The 12,605-nt window shown below is 47.0% G+C and overlaps 1 protein-coding gene across 2 annotated transcripts in view; it reads right to left on the bottom strand.

Moving 5' to 3' along the window:
- The window catches only part of PLEKHA1 (pleckstrin homology domain containing A1), an 84,289-nt gene extending 72,413 nt beyond the window's left edge, over window positions 1-11,876 (bottom strand). Inside the window, exon 1 of one of the 2 annotated variants that reach the window (XM_040361943.1) lies at window positions 11,722-11,874. The gene's annotated coding sequence lies outside the window, so the exon portion shown is untranslated. Of the gene's footprint in view, window positions 1-11,721 lie in introns of both variants that reach the window. The other variant, XM_040361944.1, reaches the window with a different exon arrangement.
- Window positions 11,877-12,605: the final 729 nt, after the last annotated feature.

A 12,605-nucleotide genomic window follows, 5' to 3' on the forward strand; every position in this document is an offset into this window, starting at 1 on the left:
AATCCTGTCAGGTTGTGGGGGCGGAGTCACAACCCAGTGTGTGCTGCCATGAAGATGCGTCAGGAAAGGAAAATTACGGAAAGGTGAGTATACAATTTTCCGTTTTATTGCATCCAATTTGCCCGATAGGAGATTGTGACCGGCTCTCAATGGAGCCGGTTCACACATCTCCGGGGCGGCTGCGGAGCGAATTGCATTCAGGCAAAAATATGGGTCGGATTCGCCCCCGAAACAAAGAACAGGGACACACCGGACCCCTGCTGTGAGCCCTATCCGTTTTAAGTGTATACTCAGCCTAAAACATAATGTTGGTCAGAATCTAGTATGTTACACCATTTAATCATACATTCCTCAAAAGCACAACAGCAGGAGCCCTTATAAACACAGACAATTTCAAAAAAGGAAAAGTAGCCCGTCTGGATAGAAATACGGCAGCCGCCATTGCTGGCTGTTTTTTTTTTTTTTTTTTTAAACTGCATGCATGTCCAATTCAGAGACGCACCTAAATAAAATAGTAAAGCAAAAGGAGACAGTCCTGCAGGATGAATTTACACAAACTAGAACAATGGTTGCTACTACATTTCAGTATTGGAGAGTTAAATAAACACACACAAAACAAAAGAGGAAGATACTGGTATATTATATTTAAAACATTTTACAGTTCTTTTAAGCCAACTGCTGGGTGTAAACCAGTTCTACTACATTAAAGCAGTCTGTATAAAAGCTTACAAGCTACTTTCTATTTAAACAAAACTTTCTGCATGCCCCTTCATGATTTTTCCACCTCCACTGAGCCATGACAAGGACCAGACAACATTTCTGAGATAGTGTGTAGGTAGAAATCTGTCTATAAACTAGTTGTATTTATACTTCCTTGTATCACTCTACGGTTGTATGGGCATCACTAGCAATCCTATACAATAAGGCAATGCAGTACAAATGTAGAGCGGCTAATCATTAATCCTATCCAAAGGGAGCTAAAAAAACGAAACCTACTGGCCGCGTTGCATTTTGAAAGGAATGGATTTTCCCCAAAAGAACGCCAGACTGTCAAAAATATGTTTGAGAAAAAATTTCCATCCTGTTGCAATTTTCTGATCGCTCCAGTTAAACACGACTATAAAATCGGCCCTAATGATTAGAAACTTGAATGAAAATGTCTAAATCAAAATATTTTTAAAACTATATTACTACGCTTTCTGTTTTTTTTTTTTTTTTTTTTTTTTTTTTCTAAAAAGTAATAACTATATTCTATTGGTGATCACACTCCTTAGGTCGGGTTCATGCCTGGGGTCTGATGCACGTCTGTTCACTGACTCAGGTGCGATTCCGGTCCGAATATTTGCCTAAATGTGCACCTGAATTGGTCCCAAGCACGCACGGGACCCTTTTTGAATGCAGACCGCAGCTCCATTGAGAGATGGTCACACATGCTTGTCATGCGAATTGGATGCAGTGAAACCTGATTCCAATTTGCATATACATAAACCGGTCTTTCACATTTTATTCCACACTTTTATTAGATGTTGTCTCAGTGCGAGTTGGACCTGCACCTGATTTCGCCTACAACAGTGCTTCATTTATTTGTTTCTATTCTATTGGCCAACTTTACAGAAAGGACAATTGCAGCCAAAGCAGTTTGTTCTGCACTCCTGTGACCCATTTTTAACAGACACAGATGATCAGCCAATGTCACAGAGCTAGTCCAGGCTCGAGCAAGAGCGCGACAATAAAGTCGGGATCCACCCACAACCGTGGACCGGCACATGGCTCAGCCTCTCAGGAAGCGGCTCCCGCCCCTTCCACGGCCTAGCGCTCCATTAAACACAAGAGAAGAGGGGCAGAGCACAAAGTCATTAACTGACAGTCACCAGCTCTCGGCACACAAAGCTCTGAGAACCAAGCGAACAGCGATGGCTCAGTCTTAGCGCTGGCGGACCGAAGCTGCATCCACCTACTGTAGGCGAGTAAGATTAATAAAAAAAAAAAAATGAACTTCTCTTATGAATTTTCATGCCTTTAAGGTCAGATTCACTGTAATAATTTGAGGTATGTTGAGCATTACTAAGCATTGTAGTTAGGTAGTCCACTCAAAAAGACTGCCCATGCAGGTTATAACATGCCTGTAGATCTTTTCTGGGTCAATTATATTTATTGGATTATAAAAAATAATTATACAAACATTTGAAAATAAGTATAATATAGATGAGGTTTTCAAACCATTATGTGCTAAAGTCCTTGGAAGAGTAAACAGGATGCGTCACAGGCTACATGGCACAATAGTCAAAAATGTATTTAATGGAGTGAAGGGTGAAGCAAGAGGGAGAAGAAAGCGGGAAGGACCAGACAGGGAAAAGAATGAGGAGGAGCAGCATAGGGTGAGATGGAAAGTGTGTGGGGGGGGGGGGGGGGGGGGTCTGAAGATACTGCAAGGGACAATCCTGTCATTGTAGCATTTTACAATGTAACAATGTTTCTGTTCTAGAAGTCCAACTCCGGGAAACTTAAAAGTGCGCCCGCACTGCGAGGGTTAATTGCTCAATTAGGTGTAGGTGACATAGAGAAAGAAAATGGATGTGCTTACCTGACCATATGCACTACACTATTCCTTGCAGCATCTTCTTCCCCATGCCCCACCAATCCTGACATCATCAAGCCCAATGCAAGATCCATAGCCCTCCATTGGACGGGATGATACGGAGAAAACAGCTCGCCACCACAGGGTTAGGGAGCAGAGGATCAGGTAAGAGAAAGTGCTGCTTCTTTCCCCTAGGCCAAAAAAGTTAACCCTTGCAGTGTGGGACAATTTTTTTAATTTCCCATAGTTGGACTTTAAAGCGGAGGTTCCACCGCCAATCGTTTTTTTTTTTTTTGGTGTGCATACAATGGGGATTTCAATTACAATTAGGTACTCACTTGTTCGGTGACAAAAACCATCCCCCATCCGTTTCCGTTGCAAAGATAAACTTTTAAAAACCGATCGTGACATTTCCCATTTTGCTTGTGGGCATTGTGAAGCCCACAAGCACTGACTTTCCGGAATTTGATACGCCCTCGTCACGTGACCGGTTTGAGGCGTCACGTGACTCGAGAAATCTCAAGAGATTTCGCTGGACGGCGTTCCGCATTGTCTCCTGGGAAGCACGACACTATGCTCCCAGTAAACACTGCGGCGCTGGGGAAAAGAGTAGCAACACCTACTCCCGCGGGAGAAATAAACGGAAGTCGAACTTCAATCAGCAATTCCAAGGTATTTAAATGAGAAAAAAAAAAAAAAAATTCACTTGGCGAGCAGTGTGGTGAGCAGATCAGGATAAGATAGTGTTGTTACTTAGGGTGAACCTCTGCTTACATCTATTACACTGTTACTGCTTACCACAACACAGATTCCTTATGGCCCTTTTATACTGATACAGTAAAAAGACCCGCTTCCTGTAACTTTTTAAAATGAAAGAAACCTTTAAATAATTTTACCGTTTCAGGGAAACCCTGCTAATAATTATTATACGATAGTCAGTTGGAAGAATGCTCCTCATATTTATGGTCATTGGGAAGAATATCCCCTTTTATAGTTAAAAAGATACCGTATAACTCTGGGGGAACCCTCAGATAAAAAAAAGGCTACTGTAGACGCATAAAAAGGCGTATGTCCACGATTTCACCATTCACTTCAACAATCCAGTTAGATAAAAAAAATACCAACACATGACTGCATGCAACATCTGTATTTTATTACCGAATAGGAAAAAGCAAGAAAAATTCTCACCATTAGCATGACTACTGCTGAGCCAATTTGATGTTTATTGCCTGCCTGTGTCCCCCCCCCCCCTGCTCACCTAGCCACCCATATGTCACTAGCATGTCTTTGAGGCTGGGTTCACACTTGTCCGACAAACGGTCCTACATTGGGAGCCTCATGTAGCATGACGTGTGAAAATCAATATTTCCCTATGAGAGCCGTCTTAACTGGTCCTACACAACGGACCAAAGTAGTATCCTGTTAATGAAAGTAGGATAAATGTAGGACCAATGTAGCAGAGCAAAGTAGGATGAAAGTAGTGTAGTAGTGTGAACCCAGCCTGAAGGTCACAATACAGGTTGTGTACGAGAGCTGCAAGGACAGGCTAGTGATCTAGCAGCAGAGGGAGTCATGCAAACTGTTAATTTTGGCATCAAAATTTTGATTTAGACCCCTTTCACACTGGTGCATTTTTCATTTTTCTGGCACCTGTAAAGCGTCAAAAAGAAGCTGCTTTCACACTAAAGCGCCTGAAAAACGCCCCAGTGTGAAAGGGGTCTTAGCGTTAAAAAAAGCGACTGAAAGGTGCCTCATCTGCAATTCCAATGTGAAAGCCCGAGTGCTTTCACACTGAGGCGCTGCGCTGGCAGGGCGTCAAAAAAAGTACTGCAAGCAGCTTCTTTGCAGCTCTTTAGGAGTGGTGAATACACCGCTCCTAAAGCGTCCCTTTCCAATGAGGCGCTTTTTTTTTTTTTTTTTTTTTTTTTAATGCCAAAGCGCCTGAAAAACACCCCAGTGTGAAAGGGTTTTAGCGGTGCAGAAAAGACTGCACCGATGTCTCCGGCGCATGCCCGCCGTAAACAATGGTGCAGGCGCACTGAGCGTGCCGTTAGTGAGGGCGCGCATTCGCGGGAGTGATGTCATCGGCCGATATTTCCCTTTTTTAAAGAAATCGGCATCGGCCAATTATTGTGTGAAAACAGGCCGATTGTGGGGGATCAGAAGCAGGGGCGTGTGGGTGGAGTTCCCCTTGGCAAGGCGAGGGGACGGAACAGAGCCGAGCACTCTGCTGGTGGGCACCAATATTATTAACAACATTATTGAGCTGTACGGTGGGCACTGAAGAGCTGTACCGGTGGGCACTGAAGAGCTGTACCGGTGGGCACTGATTGGCATTAGTGGGATGCACTGGTGAGGGAGCACTGATGGACACCGATAGGCTGCACTGGTGGGCACTGATAAGGTGGCACCGTGGGCTGCACTGGTGGGCTCCACTGGTGGACACTGATGTGGCACACCACCTCTCCACCCTAAACAACAACCTCCTCCCCACTCTAGATTTGCTGAAATGAAGGGGGAAAAAAAACGGCCTAAAATATCGGCTGCAAAAATCGGCATCATATATCGGCCGCCCCGAATTCTAAATATCGTCATCGGCCAGAGAAAAACCCATATCGGTCGACCTCTATACTAAACCCAGGACCCTGCATTCCACTATATCTGGTCTCCCACAGTACAAGGAAATGCAATTATTTTAGTAAATATAAATGGCTAAATAAATACCAGTCTTGTGACTTCTATCAGTGTCCAGCCAAACACTGGTTAAAGCTTCCAGGATGAGTTTTCATTCGTCTGACTGTCCTAGGAGGCTGCATGAACCCTGACCCTCTATCTGGACATTGCTGATTGGCCCTGTGTCGATCATATGCTACCTCCCAAGAAAAAGAAAAGAAAAAAACTCTCTAGCCATACACACCAAACTGAGCATGTGAAATGTCCCCAAATCTCTGTAATATCAGGAGATGTATTGGGGACAGTGGAAAAAGGGGAGGATTGCAGAAGACAGGATCAATCAGCCTTTTTAGACAATGTGCAGAATTAACCCCTTAGGTTCCACACATGCTTTACTGCATATACAGACTGATTTACTGTAGTGGGTTTAGTAACACTTAGAAAACTCCCAAAGGGAAAATTGATAGCAAATAACAGACAGAGGTTATACCTTCCCTTACTCTATCCAAAGTGAATAGGCTTTTGCCTTTAGTTACAATTCAAAAAGAATCAGGCATGATCAGGCAGCGCCCAATCTAATATTTCTCTAGTGCTATAGAGCAGTGTTTCTCAACTCCAGTCCTCAAGGTGCTCCAACAGGTCATGTTTTCAGGATTTCCCTCAGATGAAGCGGCTGTGGTAATTACTAAGGCAGTGAAGCTGATCAAGTCACCTGTGCAAAATAATGGAAATCCTGAAAACATGACCTGTTGGGGCGCCTTGAGGACTGGAGTTGGAGTGGTCATCAATCCTGACCTCAGGGCCCATTAACAGGCCAGGTTTGCAAGATAACTGAAATACATCACAGGTGATATCATTTGCTGCTCAGTGATTGCCGTATTCTAGTCTGCGTCTCCCCAAGGTAATACATAAAATCTGGCCTGTTAGTGGGCCCTGAGGATCACTGCTACAGAGTGCCTCATAAAAATGTACACAATAGTTCAGCAGAGCATACATGATTATATCAATGGAGTAGTTATATAAATCCTGCACACTATTAATAATAGGGGGAAAGAGTAAGACCCTTTTCACACTGGGTCGCTTTGAAGGTGCTATAAACGCTAAAAATCGTGCCTGCAAAGCGGCCTGAAACAGCATACTGATCATCAGTGTAGTCCTATCAGTGCAGCCTCATCAGCGTAGTCCCATCAGTGCAGCCTCACGAGCGTAGTCCCATCAGTGCCTATCAGTGCAACCTCATCCGTGAAGAAGAAAAATACTATTTGTTAAATTAAAATAACAGAGTCGAAAATAAAAAAGTTATTTTTCTTCATTTGTATAGCAAAAAATAAAAACCACTGGAAGAAAGCTCTATTAGTGTGGGGAAAAAAATGATTAAAATGCCATATGGGTATTGTAGGTGTTGCATGACTACAGTTGTCATTCAACGTGCGACAGCATTGAAAGCTGAAAATTGGCCTAGTCAGGAAGTGTGTGAAAGTGCCCTGGAGGTAACAGTTAATTTCATTACCATACGTATTCATAAAGAAATAGAAATCTAATCTTGGCATAGATGTCAGTATCTTCTTGTGGTAACATTCTCTGATAAATAGCGGAGCAATGGATCCCTGTCCCTGCAGCTTCCAATCACAACACCAGGAAAAGAAGATATGGAATATTTTGATCTTTCAGGCTGGTTTATTATTTTAGTCTCACGGTCAGCCTTTGGTAGATGGCCAAATCTTTTATCATCAACATACAGAGGTCATAGATGTTCAATTCCCAGATAATGCTTGGCAGTCCACCCACATCATTACTAAGAGCCCCACTCTATACATTGATCTGCAGGAAAAACAGGAAACTACTATGTGGATCGGATTTTTATATAGCCATCAGTTTATAAACATTCCCTGTACTGCAGTTTTTACCTTTCAGCTTATTACTGCTTCTGCTCACATAAACGGATGTAGGCTGCTAACAAAAGCACAGCCAAACAACTGGTCAGTTTACTGCTTCCTGCCTCTACGGGCCGACACAGACAAGCTCACTGAGATCATCACCAAACAAACCACATCCACCGAGATCCACTGCCATCGCCTTCCTAATTCAGTAGATGTTACGATATGGCATATAGACTATTAGCTAGATTCACATAGAGTTAGGCCGGCGTATCAGTAGATACGCCGACCTAACTCGGAATCTGCGCCGTCCTAAGTTTAAGTGTATTCTCAAACAGAGATACACTTAAACCTATCTAAGATACGACGGCTTGCGCCGTCCTATCTTAGGGTGCAATATTTAGGCTGGCCGCTAGGTGGCGCTTCCATTGCGTTCAGCGTAGAATATGTAAATCACTAGATACGCCTATTCACGAACGTACGTGCGCCCGTCACAGTAAAGATACGCCGTTTACGTAAGGCATTTTCAGGCGTAAAGTTATTCCATCAAATAGCTAGTAATGTTAAGTATGGCCGTCGTTCCCGCGTCCAAATTTTTTAATTTTACATCGTTTGCGTAAGTCGTCCATGAATAGGGCTGGACGTAATTTACGTCCACGTCGAAACCAATACGTACTTGCGGCGTACTTTGCCGCAATGCACACTGGGATATGTACACGGGCGGCGCATGCGCCGTTCGTAAAAAAACGTCAATCACGTCGGGTCACAGTTAATCTACATAAAACACGCCCCCCACATCCTCATTTGAATTTGGCGCGCTTACGCCGGCCTATTCACGCTACACCGCCGGCAAGTACTTTGTGAATACAGTACTTGCCTAGCTAACTTACGGTGGTGTAGTGTAAATACGATACGATACGCCGCCGCAAAGATGCGATGGTCTATTTGAATCCAGCTAAAAGTTTTGTTCCCTCTTCTCCAATCACAGCTCAGTTGGGTATTAACCAAAAACAACTTTGCAGCAAGTTAGAAAATCTTATTCAAATCTACTTATTTAATAGCAATGACTTCCAAAGACTGGGAGGTGCTCTTTACTCCACCTCCTTATAGCCCCAGTGCCACAACCAAAGGTGACGGGGTTCATGTCTGGCGCTTTCTGGGACATGATTGGCCAGCACAACGCGTACTTGTCATGCCTCACAGCCAGGACTTTCTGCTGGTTTCTTGTCAACCACCTGCCTGGATTGCCCGTCCCCTACAGCACACATCCTGCCCACCCACCTGTCACTCTTGGCCCATCTACCACACAATTGATCCACCCCCCCCCCCCCCCCATTGTCTACCTGACGCTCTTGGCCTAAACCATGCCGTCCGTCTCCCTAGTGCTCATTTACACTTGCTTCAGCTTCAACAAGCTTTGTTAAAGCTCTCTGAATGCTAGTCCAAGCCGCTGTCACTAAAGAAAATGGTAAGCTTACAGTTTACACCTTGCTTTTGCTTCAAAAATGATACCCCATGTAGCTTCAGTGGTGCTTCAAAGCCTCCATAGAAGTCTATGGCAAAGCTCGCTCAAAGCCCCACCAAAGCCTCATCGAAGCATCAAGCAAAAGCAAGGTGTAAACAGGACTGTAAGCTAACCATTTCATTTAGTGACCGGAGCTTTGACTGGCGTTCAGAGCTTTAACAAAGCTTGACCGAAGCCATGTTTTCAAGCAAGTGTAAACTAGCCTCAAGTCACCCCCTGACTGAAATTACTGGGGCATCCCTTGGAGTCCTAGAATTTATTTCTGCCCTGCTCCGTCCACAACTTTCTGGCCGGCTCCCCTTCTCCATCCACAACTTTCCGCCAGTCTCCCCTTCTCCTCTCCCACAACTTTCTGCCCATCTCCCCTTCTCCGTCCACAACTTTCCGCCAGTCTCCCCTTCTCCGTCCACAACTTTCTGCCAGTCTCCCCTATCTCCATCCACAACTTTCCGCCAGTCTCCCCTTCTCCTCTCCCACAACTTTCTGCCCATCTCCCCTTCTCCGTCCACAACTTTCCGCCAGTCTCCCCTTCTCCTCTCCCACAACTTTCTGCCTGTCTCCCCTTCTCCGTTCACAACTTTCCGCCAGTCTCCCCTTCTCCATCCACAACTTTCTGCCCGTCTCCATCCACAACTTTCTGCCCGTCTCCCCTTCTCCATCAACAACTTTCTGCCCGTCTCCCCTTCTCCTCTCCCACAACTTTCTGCCCGTCTCCCCTTCTCCTCTCCCACAACTTTCTGCCCATCTCCCCTTCTCCGTCCACAACTTTCCGCCAGTCTCCCCTTCTCCTCTCCCACAACTTTCCGCCAGTCTCCCCTTCTCCGTCCACAACTTTCTGCCAGTCTCCCCTATCTCCATCCACAACTTTCCGCCAGTCTCCCCTTCTCCTCTCCCACAACTTTCTGCCCATCTCCCCTTCTCCGTCCACAACTTTCCGCCAGTCTCCCCTTCTCCTCTCCCACAACTTTCTGCCCATCTCCCCTTCTCCGTCCACAACTTTCCGCCAGTCTCCCCTTCTCCTCTCCCACAACTTTCTGCCTGTCTCCCCTTCTCCGTTCACAACTTTCCGCCAGTCTCCCCTTCTCCATCCACAACTTTCTGCCCGTCTCCATCCACAACTTTCTGCCCGTCTCCCCTTCTCCATCAACAACTTTCTGCCCGTCTCCCCTTCTCCTCTCCCACAACTTTCTGCCCGTCTCCCCTTCTCCTCTCCCACAACTTTCTGCCCATCTCCCCTTCTCCGTCCACAACTTTCCGCCAGTCTCCCCTTCTCCTCTCCCACAACTTTCCGCCAGTCTCCCCTTCTCCGTCCACAACTTTCTGCCAGTCTCCCCTATCTCCATCCACAACTTTCCGCCAGTCTCCCCTTCTCCTCTCCCACAACTTTCTGCCCATCTCCCCTTCTCCGTCCACAACTTTCCGCCAGTCTCCCCTTCTCCTCTCCCACAACTTTCTGCCCATCTCCCCTTCTCCGTCCACAACTTTCCGCCAGTCTCCCCTTCTCCTCTCCCACAACTTTCTGCCTGTCTCCCCTTCTCCGTTCACAACTTTCCGCCAGTCTCCCCTTCTCCATCCACAACTTTCTGCCCGTCTCCATCCACAACTTTCTGCCCGTCTCCCCTTCTCCATCAACAACTTTCTGCCCGTCTCCCCTTCTCCTCTCCCACAACTTTCTGCCCGTCTCCCCTTCTCCTCTCCCACAACTTTCTGCCCATCTCCCCTTCTCCGTCCACAACTTTCCGCCAGTCTCCCCTTCTCCTCTCCCACAACTTTCCGCCAGTCTCCCCTTCTCCGTCCACAACTTTCTGCCAGTCTCCCCTATCTCCATCCACAACTTTCCGCCAGTCTCCCCTTCTCCTCTCCCACAACTTTCTGCCCATCTCCCCTTCTCCGTCCACAACTTTCCGCCAGTCTCCCCTTCTCCTCTCCCACAACTTTCTGCCCATCTCCCCTTCTCCGTCCACAACTTTCCGCCAGTCTCCCCTTCTCCTCTCCCACAACTTTCTGCCTGTCTCCCCTTCTCCGTTCACAACTTTCCGCCAGTCTCCCCTTCTCCATCCACAACTTTCTGCCCGTCTCCATCCACAACTTTCTGCCCGTCTCCCCTTCTCCATCAACAACTTTCTGCCCGTCTCCCCTTCTCCCCTCCCACAACTTTCTGCCCGTCTCCCCTTCTCCTCTCCCACAACTTTCTGCCCATCTCCCCTTCTCCGTCCACAACTTTCCGCCAGTCTCCCCTTCTCCTCTCCCACAACTTTCCGCCAGTCTCCCCTTCTCCATCCACAACTTTCCACCCGCCTACCCTTCTCCTCTCCCACAACTTTCTGCCAGTCTCCCCTTCTCCATCCAAAACTTTGTGCCCACCTTCCATTCTCCACAACTTTCTGCCCATCTCCATTTTTCTGTCCACAACTTTCTGCCCACCTACCCTTCTCCGTCCACAACTTCCTGCCAGTCTCCCCTTCTCCATCAACAACTTTCCCCCAGTCTCCCCTTCTCCATCCAAAACTTTCTGCCCACCTACACTTCTCCGTCCACAACTTCCTGCCAGTCTCCCCTTCTCCATCCAAAACTTTCTGCCCACCTACACTTCTCCGTCCACAACTTCCTGCCAGTCTCCCCTTGTCCATCCAAAACGTTCTGCCCACCTACCCTTCTCCATCCACAACTTCCTGCCCGTCTCCCTTTCTCCTCCACAACTTTCCGCCAGTCTCCCCTTCTCCGTCCACAACTTCCTGCCAGTCTCCCCTTCTCCATCCACAACTTTCCCCCAGTCTCCCTTTCTCCTCCACAACTTTCTGCCCATCTACCCTTCTCCGTCCACAACTTTGTGCCCATGCTCCCTTGCCCACCGTTGTGTTCCTCTCTAGGTGTGTGATTGGGTCCCCATCTCGTGGCCTCCTCCTCCCTCCTGTGTGTCTATCGAGTCTGCTCATAGCTCTGTACTGTACATTCATTGGTGTGTGTCCTGTCAGAGCTCGGTGCTGTCCTTCCTATAGAGCTCGGTGCTGTCCTCCCTATAGAGCTCGGTGCCTGGGGAGGGGAGGGGACGGGTGGGGATGACTTACCTGTACAGAACGCTCTCACATTAGCCGGGGTGCCCGGTGCTGCCTCCACTCCCTCCCTCACACCCACTCATCGGTCACTCGTCAGCTCTGCACGTCACTTTACCCCTCCGTTCGCTCTCTCAGCCTCGCACTGACACCTCCAAGATGGCCGCCGCTTCCCGCCACTCATCCAATCCGAAGGCGTTGTGTGGGTGACGTTCCGGTGTGCCGCTCCCCTCCCTGTCTGTTCGCTCACACGCATACCTGACCGGAGTGACGTGACTCCTCACTCCAAGGAAGGAGAGTGGTCAGGGGTCCCTTACCTGAGGGATATTTCCCTGACAAGAAATCCTCCTGAACACCAGGACTTTCCTGACACTTTTTGTTTATGTGTAATCAAACTTGTGTTTTTTTTGCTAGAAACTTTTTTAGAACCCCCAAACATATATATTTTTTTTTAAAGCAGAAGCCCTAGAGAATAAATTGGTGGGTGCTGCAATTTTTTATGTCACACAGTGATACCTCACATGTGTGGGAGGATCGCTGTTCACTTGCGTGCAGGACCAACACATGTGTTTGCTTTTGCGTGCACAGGGGTGCTTTAATTTTTTTATTTTTTAATACTTACACTGTTACTTTTAGTTTTTATCAGTTTTATTGCTGTCACAAGAAGTGTCAACATCCCTTGTGACAGCCATAGGCATGTGACAGGCATGGGCATCCGCTGAAATCTTTTCAGGGGGGGGGCACTTTGGCAGCGGTGATACAGTCGCATTTTTTTTTCAAACGCTAGCTGGGGTTAAAAGTGCCCGCTAACGACCGAATAGCGCAGCTAAAACGATGGTAAAATTAGGCTTTTTAGCGGCGCTTTACCCATAACGCGGCCAGCTGGCAGTGTGAAATAG

Source organism: Rana temporaria, chromosome 8 (assembly GCF_905171775.1).
Source record: "Rana temporaria chromosome 8, aRanTem1.1, whole genome shotgun sequence".
In the NCBI taxonomy this organism is placed as follows: domain Eukaryota; kingdom Metazoa; phylum Chordata; class Amphibia; order Anura; family Ranidae; genus Rana; species Rana temporaria.